Source organism: Oryctolagus cuniculus, chromosome 3 (genome assembly GCF_964237555.1).
Source record: "Oryctolagus cuniculus chromosome 3, mOryCun1.1, whole genome shotgun sequence".
Taxonomy (NCBI): Eukaryota; Metazoa; Chordata; class Mammalia; order Lagomorpha; family Leporidae; genus Oryctolagus; species Oryctolagus cuniculus.
Window position 1 is genome coordinate 37540682 of NC_091434.1, and position 13819 is coordinate 37554500.

Below are 13819 nucleotides of genomic sequence, written 5' to 3' on the forward strand. Positions count from 1 at the left end.
TGGGCATGAAAGAAAAAAGCCAATTACAATTCAGCAAAAGGGAACTGTAGGTAGTGGAATTATTCTTTATTTTGATTGGGGTGTTTGTTACATAACTATGAATTTGTCAAAACTCACAGAACTGCTTTCCCAAAGGAGTGGGTTTTACAAACATAAATTTTAAACTACATTTAAAAATAATAAGGTATAGGGGCCAGCGCTGTGATGCAGTAGGTTAATCCTCCATCTGTGGCACCGGCATTCCCTATGGGCACCAATTCTAGTCCTGATTGCTCTCTGCTTTTGGATTGGCTCAGCTCCGGCCATTGTGGCCATTTGAGGAGTAAACCAGAAAATGGAAGACCGTTCTCTTTGTCTCTCCCTCTCACTGTAATTCTACCTCTCAAATAAATAAATGAAATCTTAAAACATTATAATAATATATTATTGATGGCTGGCACCATGGCTTACTAGGCTAATCCTCCGCCTGCGGCGCCAGCACCCCAGGTTCTAGTCCCGGCTGGGGCGCTGGGTACTAGTCCCGGTTGCTCCTCTTCCAGTCCAGCTCTCTGCTGTGGCCTGGGAGGGCAGTGGAGGATGGCCCAAGTGCTTGGGTCCCTACACCTGCATGGGAGATGGGGAGGAAGCACCAGGCTCCTGGCTTCGGATCGGCGCAGCGCTGGCCGTGGCAACCATTAGGGGAGTGAACCAACGGAAGGAAGACTTTTCTCTCTCTCTCTCTCACACACACATACACACACAAAGAAGAAATCAATGAAGAAAAATTTTATGATTTAGATTTTTTTGGATTTTATATAGAAAGGGCTTTTTTTTTGGTCTGTATCAATTAGAAATATAGTTCTGTAATTTTTTTCTTTTACTCATTAGGTTTTTTTTTTAAGATTTATTTATTTGAAAGAGTTATAGATAATGAGGGAGAGACAGAAAATGAGAACTTCCACCTGCTGGTTCATGCCCCAAATGGCTGTAATGGCCAGAGCTGGACCAGGGTGAAAAGCCAGGAACCTCAAACTCTTCACACAAGTGGCAGGGGTCCAAATACTTGGGCCATCTTTAGCTGCTTTCCCAGGCACATTAGGAGGGAAGGATATTGGAAGTGAAGCAGCCAGGACTGGAACCAGCGCCAACATACCAGCATTACAGGCAGCAAATAAACACAATGTGTGTGCCATTAGCTCCAGCCCCATTCATTAGGTTTTTGCTTTTGCTTCTTTTTTTTTTTTTTTTTTTTTTGAAGACTTACTTATTTATTTTGAAAAAAAAAAAAAAAATGACAAAGAGAAAGGGAGACAGAGAGTCTATTGTCTGGTTCACTTCCCAAATGGCTACAGTGGCTTGGGTTCAGCCAGACTGAAAGCAGGAACCTAGAATTCATCTGAGGCTCCCATGTGGGAGACAGAGGTCCAAGTACTTGGGCCATCATCTGCTGCTATCCTAGGAGCATTAGTCCAGAGCTGGATTGGAAGTAAACAGCCAACACTTCAACCAGCACTAGGATATAGGATGCTGGTGTCACAAGTGGCTGCTTAACCCACTGTACCATCCCAGCCCTCTTCTGTATCTTCTGAAAGAATATGTTAGTGTGCTTTTTAATTCTTCTTTAAATGATTATTTAGGGCTTCAGTTATCTCTGGGAGGAGATACTTAAAATGAGTTTGATTTCATAAATATGCATGGCTACTTAAAATTTTTTTCTTTCTTTCTAAGTTTTCTGAGTTTCTGTTTTTGAAAAAGATATGTGTATTTCATATAAGTTGCCAAAACCGTTGGCATAAAATTGTTTAACATTCTCAAAAAAAAAAAAAAAATAGAGCTACACAGGGCAGGCATTAGGCTTAGCGGTTAATTTGTCATTTGAGATGTCCCCAAGTGGCTCTATTTTTATTACTCAAAACGTGAAATAACCCAATGTCCCTCAACTAAATAGTGGCTGGGTTTGAGTACCAGCTGCACTCCCAACTCCAGCTTCCTGCTAATGTTCACCATGGAAAGCAGCATATGATGGCTCAAATAACTGAGGCCCATGTCACCCTTATTGGAGACCTGAACTGAATTCTTCCAGGCTCCTTGTTTTCGTCTGGCTCAGCCTCCAGCTGTTAAATGCATTTCTAAGTGAAACAGGGATAGAATATCTCTGTCTCTCTGCCTTTCAAATAAATGAAAATAAATTTAAAAAAATTTAAGCCATTAATACCTTAATGGGGGGCACATTCATGAACTCATCTTTTAAAAAGTACAGAGCTACTCTATAATGCAGCAATCCCACTACTGGTATATTATCCAAAGGAAATGAAAATTGTCTGCTGAAGAAAGATCTGCACTCCCATGTTTACTGCAGTACTAACTATAATAGCCAAGATATGAAACCAACCTAAGTGTCCATCAATAGATGAATGGAAAAGAAAGTGTAACGTGGGGGCAGGGTGAAATATTATTTAGTTATTAAAAAGCTGAAATATGTCATTTGAGATAGCATGGCTATACCTAGAGGACATTATGCTAGGTGAAAAAGCCAGGTACAGCAAGACAGACATCACATGATCTCACTCATGGGTGGACACTAAAAACAGAACATATTCTATATTTTAAAAAGGTAGATTATTTTTAGTATTCTCACCACAAAGAAATTATTAATATCTGAGGTGACAGATATGCTATTTTAATTTGGTCATTATACAACATAAACAGGTTACCAAAACATCATGCTATATCCTGTAAATTTATGTTTATAATATGTCAAAAAATTAAAAATAAACCAGGCTAAGATAAACAGGCTAAAAAGAAAAAATCAGGGCCAGCACTGAGGTGTAGTGGGTAAAGCTACCACCTGCAGTGCCGACATCCTGCATGGGTGCCAGTTCCAGTCCTGGCTGGTCTACTTCCCTATCCAGCTCCCTGCTAATGTGCTTGGGAAAAGCAGTGGAAGATAGTACAAGTACTTGGGCTCCTGCACCACACGGGAGACCCAGAAGAAAAGTCTTGGTTTCTGATTGGCCCAGCTCCAGCTGTTGCAGGCACCTGGGGAGTGAACCAGAAGATGGATGAATTTACTTTTCTATCTCTCCTTCTTTCTCTCTCTGTAATTTTGCCTTTCAAATAAATAAATCTTAAAAAAAAAAAAAAAACACAAAGGGAAAAATGAAAAAAAAAATCACATAACCCTATTAATTGATGCAGAAGAACAAAGTCCAGCACTCATTCATGATGAAACTCAACAAACTAAAGGGAAACTTCCTGAACTTGATTGAAAAAAATCCAATAGTTAATATCATTCTTAATGACAAGAAAACAGATTTCCTGCTAATATCAGTATCAGGCAAGGATATTATCTCCTCTTATCACTCCTTTCAACATCATACTGGAAGGCCTAGATAATGCAATAAAACAAGAAAAAGGATAAAGGTATACTGATTGAGATGAAAGTAATTAAATTGTGTTTTTCTCACAAGATATGATCATCCGTATAGAAACCCAAAAAGAATTAACCAAAAAACACTAGAAACTAATAAGCAATCACAGCAAGTTTGAAGGATACAAAATGTGAAAGCAATTGCCTTGCTATGTAACAATGAACAAGAGAAATGTGAAATGTAAAACATATTACCACTTACATTAACACTCAGAAAATATGAAATAAGTATAAAACTATCAAAATATTTTTAACATGTTTATGAGAAAAACTACAAATCTCTAAAGAAAGGTATTGAGGACAGAAACAGAGAGGTATTGTCAAGATGTCAGTTATTTCAGTTCTTCCTAATTTGAACTATAGATTTAATGTAATCTCAACCAAAATTCTAGTAAGTTATTTCATGGACATTGATAAACTGATTCTAACATTTAAATGGGAGCAGGTGTTTGGTGCAGTGGTTAACATGCACTTGGGATGCCTACATTCTATACTGAGTGCCTGGATTTGACTTCTGGCTCCACTCCTGACTCCAGCCTCCTTCTAATGTCACCCTGGGAGGCAGCAGGTGGTGGCTCAAGTTTTTAGGTCCCTACTACCCACATAGGAGCCCCAAATTGAGTTCCTGGTTTCTAGCTTAAGCCTGGCCCAGTCTCCACTGTTACGGGTTTTTGAAAAATAAGTCAGCAGATGAAAGATATCTGTCTGTCTCTCTGTGTCTCTATCTTCCTTTCAAATAAATAAAATAAGTACAAATCTTTTTAAAAAATAAAATTTGCATGGAAACATAAAAGATATAGAATAACACAATATTGAAGAAAAAGAATAATGCTGGAGGTCAGGTACAACTGACTTAAAAGACTTACTATAAGTTACAGTAATCAAGACAGTATAGCACTGGTGAAAAGAGTAGAGAAACAGTTCAATGGAACAGAACACACAGCCCAGAAATAAACTTCTATAATACCGTCAACTGATCTTTGACACAGGAAAAAAAAGCAATATAATGGACAAAAGATAATATTTTCAGCACATGGTACTAAAATAACTACAAACTCACATGCAAAACAACAACAACAACAACAACAACAACAACCCTAGACATTGACCTTACACCTTTCAGAAATATTAACTCAAAATGGACCACAGATTTAAATGATGCAAAACCATAAAAATCCTAAATGATAAAATCTAGGTAATCTTGGGTATGGTGATAAAACACCAAAGGCACGATCCATGAAGAAAATAATTGGTAAACAGCTTACATTAAAATTAAAATTTTCTTCTGGCAAAAGATAATGACAAGAGAGTGAGAAGACAAGCATGGACTAGAAGAAAATATTTTGAAAAGATTTATCTGATAAGGGATTGCTTTCCAAAATATACAAAGAACTCTTAAAACTCAACAATAAGAAAATGAACCACTTAATTAAAAAATGAACAAAAAATCTGAACAGAGACCTCACTGAAGAAGAGATACAGTCAATAAGTAAGCATATGAACACATATTCAACATCACGTCATTAGAGTTTTGTAAATTACTTCAACATGGAGATAATACTATAAACACATTAGAATGGCCAAAATCCAAAACACTGACAACAAATGCTAGTGAGACTGTGGAACAGTAGGACCCGTAATTTACTGCTGTAGTGCAAAATTGTACAGTCAGTTTGGAAAAATGTTCAGCAGTTCACTACAACACTATACATACCTTTACAATATGATCCAGCAACAACACTTCTTGGTATTTACACAAATAAACTGAAAACTGGTATCTACACAAAAACCAAACAGAATGTTTGTGGCAGTTTGCTTCATAGTTGCAAAGGCTTGGAAGCAACTAATAAGTCCTTCAGTAAATGAATGGATAAAAGATGCTACATCCTGACAACAGACTATTATTCGGCACTAAAAACAGATGAGCTGTAAAGCCACGAAAAGACACAAGAGAAAGCTAAAATGCATATTACTAAGTGAAAGAAGCCAATTCTAAAAGCCTACTTACTACATGATTACAACTATATGACATTCTGGTAAAGGCAAAACTATAGAGACAGTAAAAGGATCAATGATTGCCAAAGGTTGGGAGAGATAAAGACAAATAGAATACTAAGGCTTTTTAGGGTGGTGAAACTATTCTGGTAAGATACTAGAATAGCAGATCAATGTCATTATAGTACATCCGTCATCAAAATCTATAGTACATTCAACATCAAGAGTAAACCCAAATGTGAACTATGAACTTTGAGTGATGGTGATATTTCAATGTAGGTAATGTTTCAATGTGTGACAAATATACCACTGAATTGTGGAATGCTGGGACACTGATAGTGGAAAAAGCTGTGTGTGAGGATACATGGGAATATGGAAACTCTCCACACGTCCTACTCAGTTTTACTGTGAACCTAAGACTGCTCTAGAAAATAAAGACTGCGGGACTTCTGAGAACAATGCTTTATCTGATTAAGAAATCTCTGATGAAGAAAATTCAGGTATAAAGTAATCTGGTAAAGAAAAGGACACTGTGGTACAGTGGGCTAAGCCACTGCTAGGGACACCACAAACCATATTAGAATGCCTGATCAAAGACCTGGCACTCCACTTCTGATCCAGCTTCCTGACAATGCACATGGAAAGCAGCGGAAATACTTGAGTTCCTGCTGTCCACCTGGGAGATGAAATTCCTGATTCCTGGCCTCAGCCTGGCTCAGCCTCAGCTGTGTGACTACTTAGGGAATGAACCAGGTGGTGAAAAACCTTTCTGTCTCTTACTCTCCATCTGCCACTTTGCCTTTCACATAAATTAAAAAAAATTTTTTTTTTAAGTAACTCGGTAGGGATGGTTTTGAAGGATGTCAGTGGAAAGGTAAGGGTTCTTGCAGCAATATCACTCAAATAACTTCTAGAAGATGACAGAATGGTCTAACCTACTGAAGGAAAGTATGTATTATTTTGTAGCACACCATTCAAAAAAAGCATTAGTAATTCCTACGATGAAAATTCAAACTCTATATTTTGTGTTTACCAACAATTTATGAATAGGCAGAAGCACAAATGCCATCATTATTCAATGCCTATTCCATTCATTAGATGCAGATTTATAAGCACTTTACATCTTTAATTTTATAATAAACAGTGACAGATAAGAGACAAAAATATCCAACAATTTACTTTATCCTCGCATTCTATGTGTCTCCTTTATCTGTCTTTATCAATTTCTTTCTTATAACCACAAATATTCAGCAAAGCCAACTCTCCCAAAGAGATGCAGGCATTAACTTGAGCCATCACCTGCTGCCTTCTAGGGTTTGCATTAGCCATAAGCTGGAATCAGGAGTCAGAGTCAGCTTTGAGCTCAAGTACTCTGATACGGGATATGGGCATCTGATCTGGCTAAACATCTACTCTCATACTGGACTTCAAAGAACTTAAAATCTCATTTGATAATAAAAAAAAATTACATGCACCTGAAAATTTTAAAAGGCATTTTTCCTTCCTGAATTATAATTATCATATTCTACATGTCAGCAATTTTTAAAAAAATATTTATTTATTTGAAGACAGAGAGGGAGAGACAGAGACAGAGATCTGCAATCTGCTGATTCAATCCCCAAATGGCCAGAACAGCCAAGACTGGGCCAGGCCAAATCCAGGAGCCAGGAGCTCTATCCTGGTCTTCTACATGGGTGTCAGCGCCCAAGTAACTGGGCCAGTTTCCACTGCCTTCCTAGGTGCATTGGCAGGAATGCTGGATCAGAAGCAGAGCAGCTGGGACTCAAACCAGCACTCTGATATGGAATGCTAGTACTGGAAGCAGTGACTTAGCCTATTGCAACACAACACTGGCTCCATTAGCAACATCCTTAAGAATTCTTGGAAAGGAGGCGGGTATACCAGGTAAAAGAAATAAAAATAGGGGCAGGCATTGTGGTGCAGTGGTTAAGTTGCTGCTTGAGACATCTGTATTCCATATCAGAGTGTTTGGGTTCGAGTCCTGGCTTCACTTCCGATCTAGCTTTCTACTAATGCACATCTTGGGAGGCAGCAGCTGATGATTCAATTACTTGGGACAATGCCATCCGTACGGACACCCACATGGAGTTTCAGGCTCCTAGAGTTGAGGCATTTGGAGAGTGAACCAGTGGATGGAAAATCTCCCTCTCTGTTACTCTGCCTTTTAAATAAAATACAATTTATAAAACCTTAAAAAATACTTTTAGGTATCAATCTGCATTTCTAGCAAAGTATGTGATGATTTAAAAATAATGTAAAATTAAACAAATAAGTTTAAGTGATGTGATTTTGTTTTTCTTCTCTTTTTCTTTAGGTAGACAACTGAATCTGCTCAGTTCTTATTCTCAAATGAACTGTTGTTTCTGACTCAAAACTTTATTTTCTTGCTTCTTCTTCATTTGTAAGTATAATTTTCTATTAAAATTATACTCATTATGAGCATTAGATTTTCAGAGGCAAGTTTTAATTTTAATACTTTTTCACCAATTTGGGAATATAAGACAAATAAGACTAATTATAAATGCTTTATAGATGGAGTTTTCTTCCCTCTTTCTTTTTAATTCAAAAAGCACAGTAGCTGGAGTCTAAATATTATTCCCTTTTTATTTTTTAAAATTTCGTGAATCTCTTCAATGTAAAGAGTTTGATCTTTTTTACAGATGAGGAAAATAACACTCATTTAAGCTCTGATAGCTGTTTTCATTCCCTTTTCTCATCCCTGACTTGGCAATTATATTATTGATTCATCATTCCAAAATCAGCATTATTCTTTTATGATTTTCATTTTTTCCTCTGCTTCTATTAAAAGTTCTTGAGGTGGCCTTCAGCCTTCTTATTCAATTTTATACTACCATGTCTATTCTTTGTGTCCTTTAATAATATTATTTTTATGATTGAATTTTCAGTTGGTTTTAAATCTTTCATATCAGAACAAGGATGTTCACCTTGTTTAAACAGCAAAGATTCTGGGGCCAGCACTGTGGCACATTAGCAGGGAACTGGATCAGAAGTGGAGCAGCCAGAACTGGTGCCCCTATGGGATGACAGCACTAAAGGACACAGCTTAACCCGCTGCACCACAGCGCAGGCCCCAACTTTCTGCTATTCTAAAATCATGTCTCCAGAGGATACATTTTGAAGTGGACATCATAGTAGAAATATAGTGAAAATAGTGAGCATATATTAATAAACAAGTACTGATTCCGTTTCCAGTACGTATGCAGTACCACGCTAAATCCTGTGCAAGATTTAAAAGTATATATAAGATAACTAACATGAATTCAAAGTTCATCCCACGGATAATAATAGAGTTCCTTTTATGTGACAAAAATTGTGTGAGATACTAGAAATTAAAGCAGGGAACAAAACTTCATCACAAAATCCTGAGCCAATGAATAACGAGCACAGGAGGTAACAGCTACAATATACAAAACCCAAACATATATAAGGCTATTGTTCTAGTTCAAAATCTTACTACGTGAAGTTTAATCTCATTCAATATTTGAAGCAAATGCTAATACTAGTGTCTCCAGATAGATGAAAAACATATTAGATATATAGATAATCTATTCTGAAAAAGAGACAGCCTGGCAAATACTAGTATACAAGAATTGAAAAGGTATATCCTTCTCTAAAAATTCCAAATTGATATTTAGCACTTTAAAAAATGAAAGTAACATATGCAGGGAAGAATACAGAATACAGGTCAACGTACACACTCATAGTTAAGATGCTACTTGGGACACCTGCATCCCACAGCAGTGTACTTGGATTCCACTCCTGTCTCTGCTTCTAATTCCACTTTCCTGGAAGGAAACCATGATGGCTCAAGTACTTGGGCCCCCGTCACCCCGAGAGGAGTCCCAGATTGAGTTCCTGGCTCACAACTTCAGTCTGGCCTAGGGCATTTGTGAGTATTTGAGGAGGGAACCAATAGACGAAAATCTGTGTATGAGTGTGTGTGTGTGTGTGCGTCTTTCAAATACAATGAAAATAATTAAATAAATAAATTTTTTGATGAAAAGAGGTAGAGTCCATCAGTAGACTGAGAGCATACATCCATGCAAAAACTAACAAAACAGCCCAAAAGTGCAGTTGTCCATAGCTGGTGAATGAATCAACAAAATGGGATACAGGGTATTCAATTAAACAATAAGTTTATTTTGACACAAAAAGTTTTGAAATCTATAGACATGCAAGGTTTTAAAAAGTCCACAGAAAATATGCACTATAAACAAACCATGAACAGATTTCTAATTTTTTAAAGAATATATTTGTTGGGGTTGGTGCTGTGACACAGCGGGTTAAAGCCATGGCCTGGCCTGCAGCACCAGCATCCATATATATGGTTGCCGGTTCGAGCCCTGGCTCCTGCATTTCTGATCCAGCTCCTTGCTATTGGCCTGGGAAAACAGCAGAAAATGGCCCAAGTCCTTGGGCCTCTGCACCCGTGTGGGAGATCCAGAAGACACTCTGGCTCCTGGCTTCAGCCTGCCTGGCCCAACAGGGTCATTGTGCCATTTGGGGAGTGAATCAGTGGACAGAACAGATCTCTCTCTCTCTCCCCCTCTCTCTCTCTTTGCCTTTCAAATAAATAAATAATTCTTTTAAAAATATTTATTTATTTGAAAAGCAGGGTGATAGAGAAGAGGGAGAAATAGAGACAGAGATAGAGAGATCAATCTTCCATCTGCTGGTTCACACCCCAAAATGACTACAACAACCAGGGCTGGACCAGGCCAAAACCAGGAGCCCAGAAACTCATCTGGGTCTTCCATATGGGTGGCAGAGACACAAGTTCTTGGGTCAATATCCACTGCTTTCCCTGGGTGCACATTAGCAGGAAGCTAGATTAGAAATAGAGTATCCAGGGAGTGCAGTGGAGGATGGCCCAAGTACCTGGGCCCTGCACCCCATGGGAGACCAGGATAAGTACCTGGCTCCTGCCATTGGATCAGCGCGGTGCGCCGGCCACAGCGTGCCAGCCGCGGCGGCCATTGGAGGGTGAACCAACGGCAAAAGGAAGACCTTTCTCTCTGTCTCTCTCTCTCACTTTCCACTCTGCCTGTCAAAAAATAAAAAAATAAATAAAAATAAAATAAAGAAAGAAATAGAGTATCTAGGACTTGAATACAGCACTGAGATATGGGATGTGGTTGTATCAAGCAGTGGATTAACCCATTGCAGCACAATGCCACCCATCCCCCAGATTTCAGGATTTTTTTGCACCAAAATAAACTTATCTTTTATTTATTGTCCATGAACTTTTTGAAGTATACCTCATATATCCATATAAGTAAATACTAAGCAGCAAAAGGAATAGATTACTGATACATACAACAATATGGATCAGCCACAAGATCATTGTTCTGAGTAAAGATGGCACACATATGAGTACATATAATATAATTCCATTCCCATGAAATCCTAGTAAATACAAAGTAACCTAAAGCAGATCAGTGTGGCCTCCTGCTAGGGGTAGGGGAGACAGGTAGGAGCTGATGGGAAACAGACTGTAGAGGGGCACACGGAATCTTGGGAAAATGATGAAAATCTACTGTGGCAAGAGTTCCATGAACATGTAAAATTACAAAAACTCATAAACTGTACAGTTTAAACACATGCAGTTTATATCTCAGTCCACTTTTAAAAGGGCAGACACAGTAAAAAGCTAAAAGACACCACAATTCAGAGAAATTTAAATACTTTTCATTCATATTATAGAAGTATTTTATTGTCACAAGATCACAACCCTAATTTATCTCTTAAAAGCAAGAATTTTTCTGGAACCTTCACTATCATTCTATATCTAAACAATCCAACAGTCACATAACACTTATTTTTCAGTAGTTGTAATATCTTTATCTGTACTGGAGAAGTCTAAATGCCTTATCTTTACCCTGGAATGAAGTTCAGGGACTATTTCTGGGTACACTTGTGTGTTTGGCTTCTGTTTATCTAAGTGTCAAAATGAACTATCTAAAATAAACAAAACAGGAACCCTGCAGTAATGGGGCAAATAACTGAATAACTGAAGCAACAATATCCCTTTCCCAGAACACAAATTTCTCAGGACAAACACAACTCCCCAGTTCAGAATATCACTACAATTTTGTTATGAAATACACTAAGGAGAGAGTATCTTAATCAAACAGAAATGTCCCTATTAATTTTGTGTAAATTCAGATTTCTCAATTCAATTATAATAAATGGAGTAAGGAAATTCTTTCTTTTTTCCCATGGTATGGTGAATCCTTTTACATAAATAATCTCTTTTAAAAAAAAAAAGATTTATTTATTTATTTATTTGAAAGGCAGATTTGCAGAGAGGCAGAGAGGCAGAGAGAGAGAGAGAGAGAGTGAGAGAGAGAGAGAGAGAGAGAAAGTCTCCTATCCGCTGGTTCACGCCTCAAGTGGCAGCAATGGCCAGAGCTGCGCCAATCTGAAGTCAGGAGCAAGGAGCTCCTTTGCAGGTCTCCGATGCAGGAGCAGGGGCCCAAAGACTTGGGCCATCTTCTACCGCTTCCCCAGGTCATAACAGAGCTGGATTGGAAGTGCAGCAGCCGGGATTTGAACTGGCGCCCATATGGGATGCCACACTGCAGGTAGCAGCTTTACTCGCTATGCCACAACACTGGGTCCTAAATAATCTCTTAAAAAATAAATCATTACCCCTTGATATCTCTGTATCCAGATCACAACATATTACACTGTCACTCTGTTGAGCCCTCCTTTGACATCAAAAGAGAGCACAGTGGGAAAAAGATTAAAATTCTCACGAAGTCTTCTCATACTCAAGAATGTAATTTACTAAAGGAAAATAATACAAACCAAAATCAACAAAGGCAAAAGCTACAACAAAGTCTGAATGAAACCAAGTGCAAGCTTCCGAAAATCTTCTCCCCAGGGAGTCACACAGGATGCATTTAATTCATCTAGCAAATGAACTGTGACAACACATGTGAAATGTTGTCTAAGGAACTCAGTAGAGACTCAGTATCAGAAGTTTTATTGGGTTGCTGGTAACATCAGCATCCTCTCTTTGCCTGATATGATCCAAAATTCAAGACTCCCAGAAGAAAAGAATATGTTCAACGTAAATCATATTGTTTGTACAGTTTAGGTTCAGTAAACCACCGTTGTCAATTAGGTAATAGTAGGAACACTCAAAATAAAAATTATCAAATGCCAGCATTAAGGCCAGCCTTGCAAGCAGGTCTTTCTAAGAATAACGATCTTGAGCCCACTATTTTTCTTTTTTTGCACATAACTGCCTACAGAGAAAGACAACCAAAGCTAATTAAAACACACAAACACATATGCACTTTCTTTTATAATGAACCAAAATATGAGACTACTTTAAAACATCTGAGGAAAAATGAAATGAAAAGCTAAGTTTGTTCCAGATTCCTGCTAATGAGCACCCTGGCAACAGTGACAGTCAAGTACTTGGGCACCTGTCACCTATGTGGCAGACCTGCATTGACTTTCAGACTCCTGGCTTTAGCCTTGCCCAACCTCAGCTATTTCAGAGTAAACCAACAGCTATCTGGAGAGTGAGCCAGCAGATGAAAGATCTCTCTGTGTCAGTCTCTGTTTGCCTTTTTTATTATTATTTTATTAGAAAGGCAGAGTTACAGAGAGAGACAGAGACAGAGAGACAGAGATCTTCCATCTGCTGGTTCACCTTCCAAATGGCCGAGGCTGAAGCCAGGAGCCCAGAGCCTCTTCTGGGACTCCCATGTGGGTACAGGGACCCAAGCATTTGCGGCATCCTCCACTGCTTTCCCAAGCACATTAGCAGAGAGTTAGATTAGAAGTGGAGCAGCCAGGTCTTGAACTGGCACCCATATGGAATGCTGACATTGCAGGCAATGGCTTAACCCGCTATACCACAATGCCAGCCCCTCTCTACCTTTCAAATACATTTAAAAACAAGAGCAGGCTTTGTGGTACAGTGGTTAAGCTGCTTTTGGAGTGCCTACATTCCATATCACCAATGCCTGGTTTTGGGTCCTGTTTCTGCTTATTATCTGACTTCCTTACGTGCATCCTCAGGACAGTGGATGATGGCTCAAGTGCTTGCCATACTGCCATCCATATAGAAGACACAGTTGGAGTTTTTGCTGCTGGCTTTGGCTGGGCAGACTCCTGGCTATTGTGGGCATTGGGGAGTACACCAGCACATGGAAGATACCTTTCTCTCCCTCTCCTTCTCCCTCTCTGTTGCTCTGCTTTTCAAATATAAATAAATAAATTAATAAACGATCAAATACGTAAAAATTGTTTTTCAAAAAGATGTCTTGGTGCAAAAACTTTTTTTGAAATCCACGTTGGGGTCAGCCCTGTGGTGTAGCGGGTAAAGCCACCTCCTGAAGCAGGTTTGAGTCCCGG

At 38.6% G+C, this 13819-nt stretch overlaps 1 protein-coding gene across 4 annotated transcripts in view; it reads right to left on the reverse strand.

The window, feature by feature from the left end:
* BMPR2 (bone morphogenetic protein receptor type 2) overlaps positions 1-13819 on the reverse strand; it is a 169067-nt gene that overhangs the window by 93567 nt on the left and 61681 nt on the right. The gene's annotated exons all lie outside the window — the stretch shown is intronic.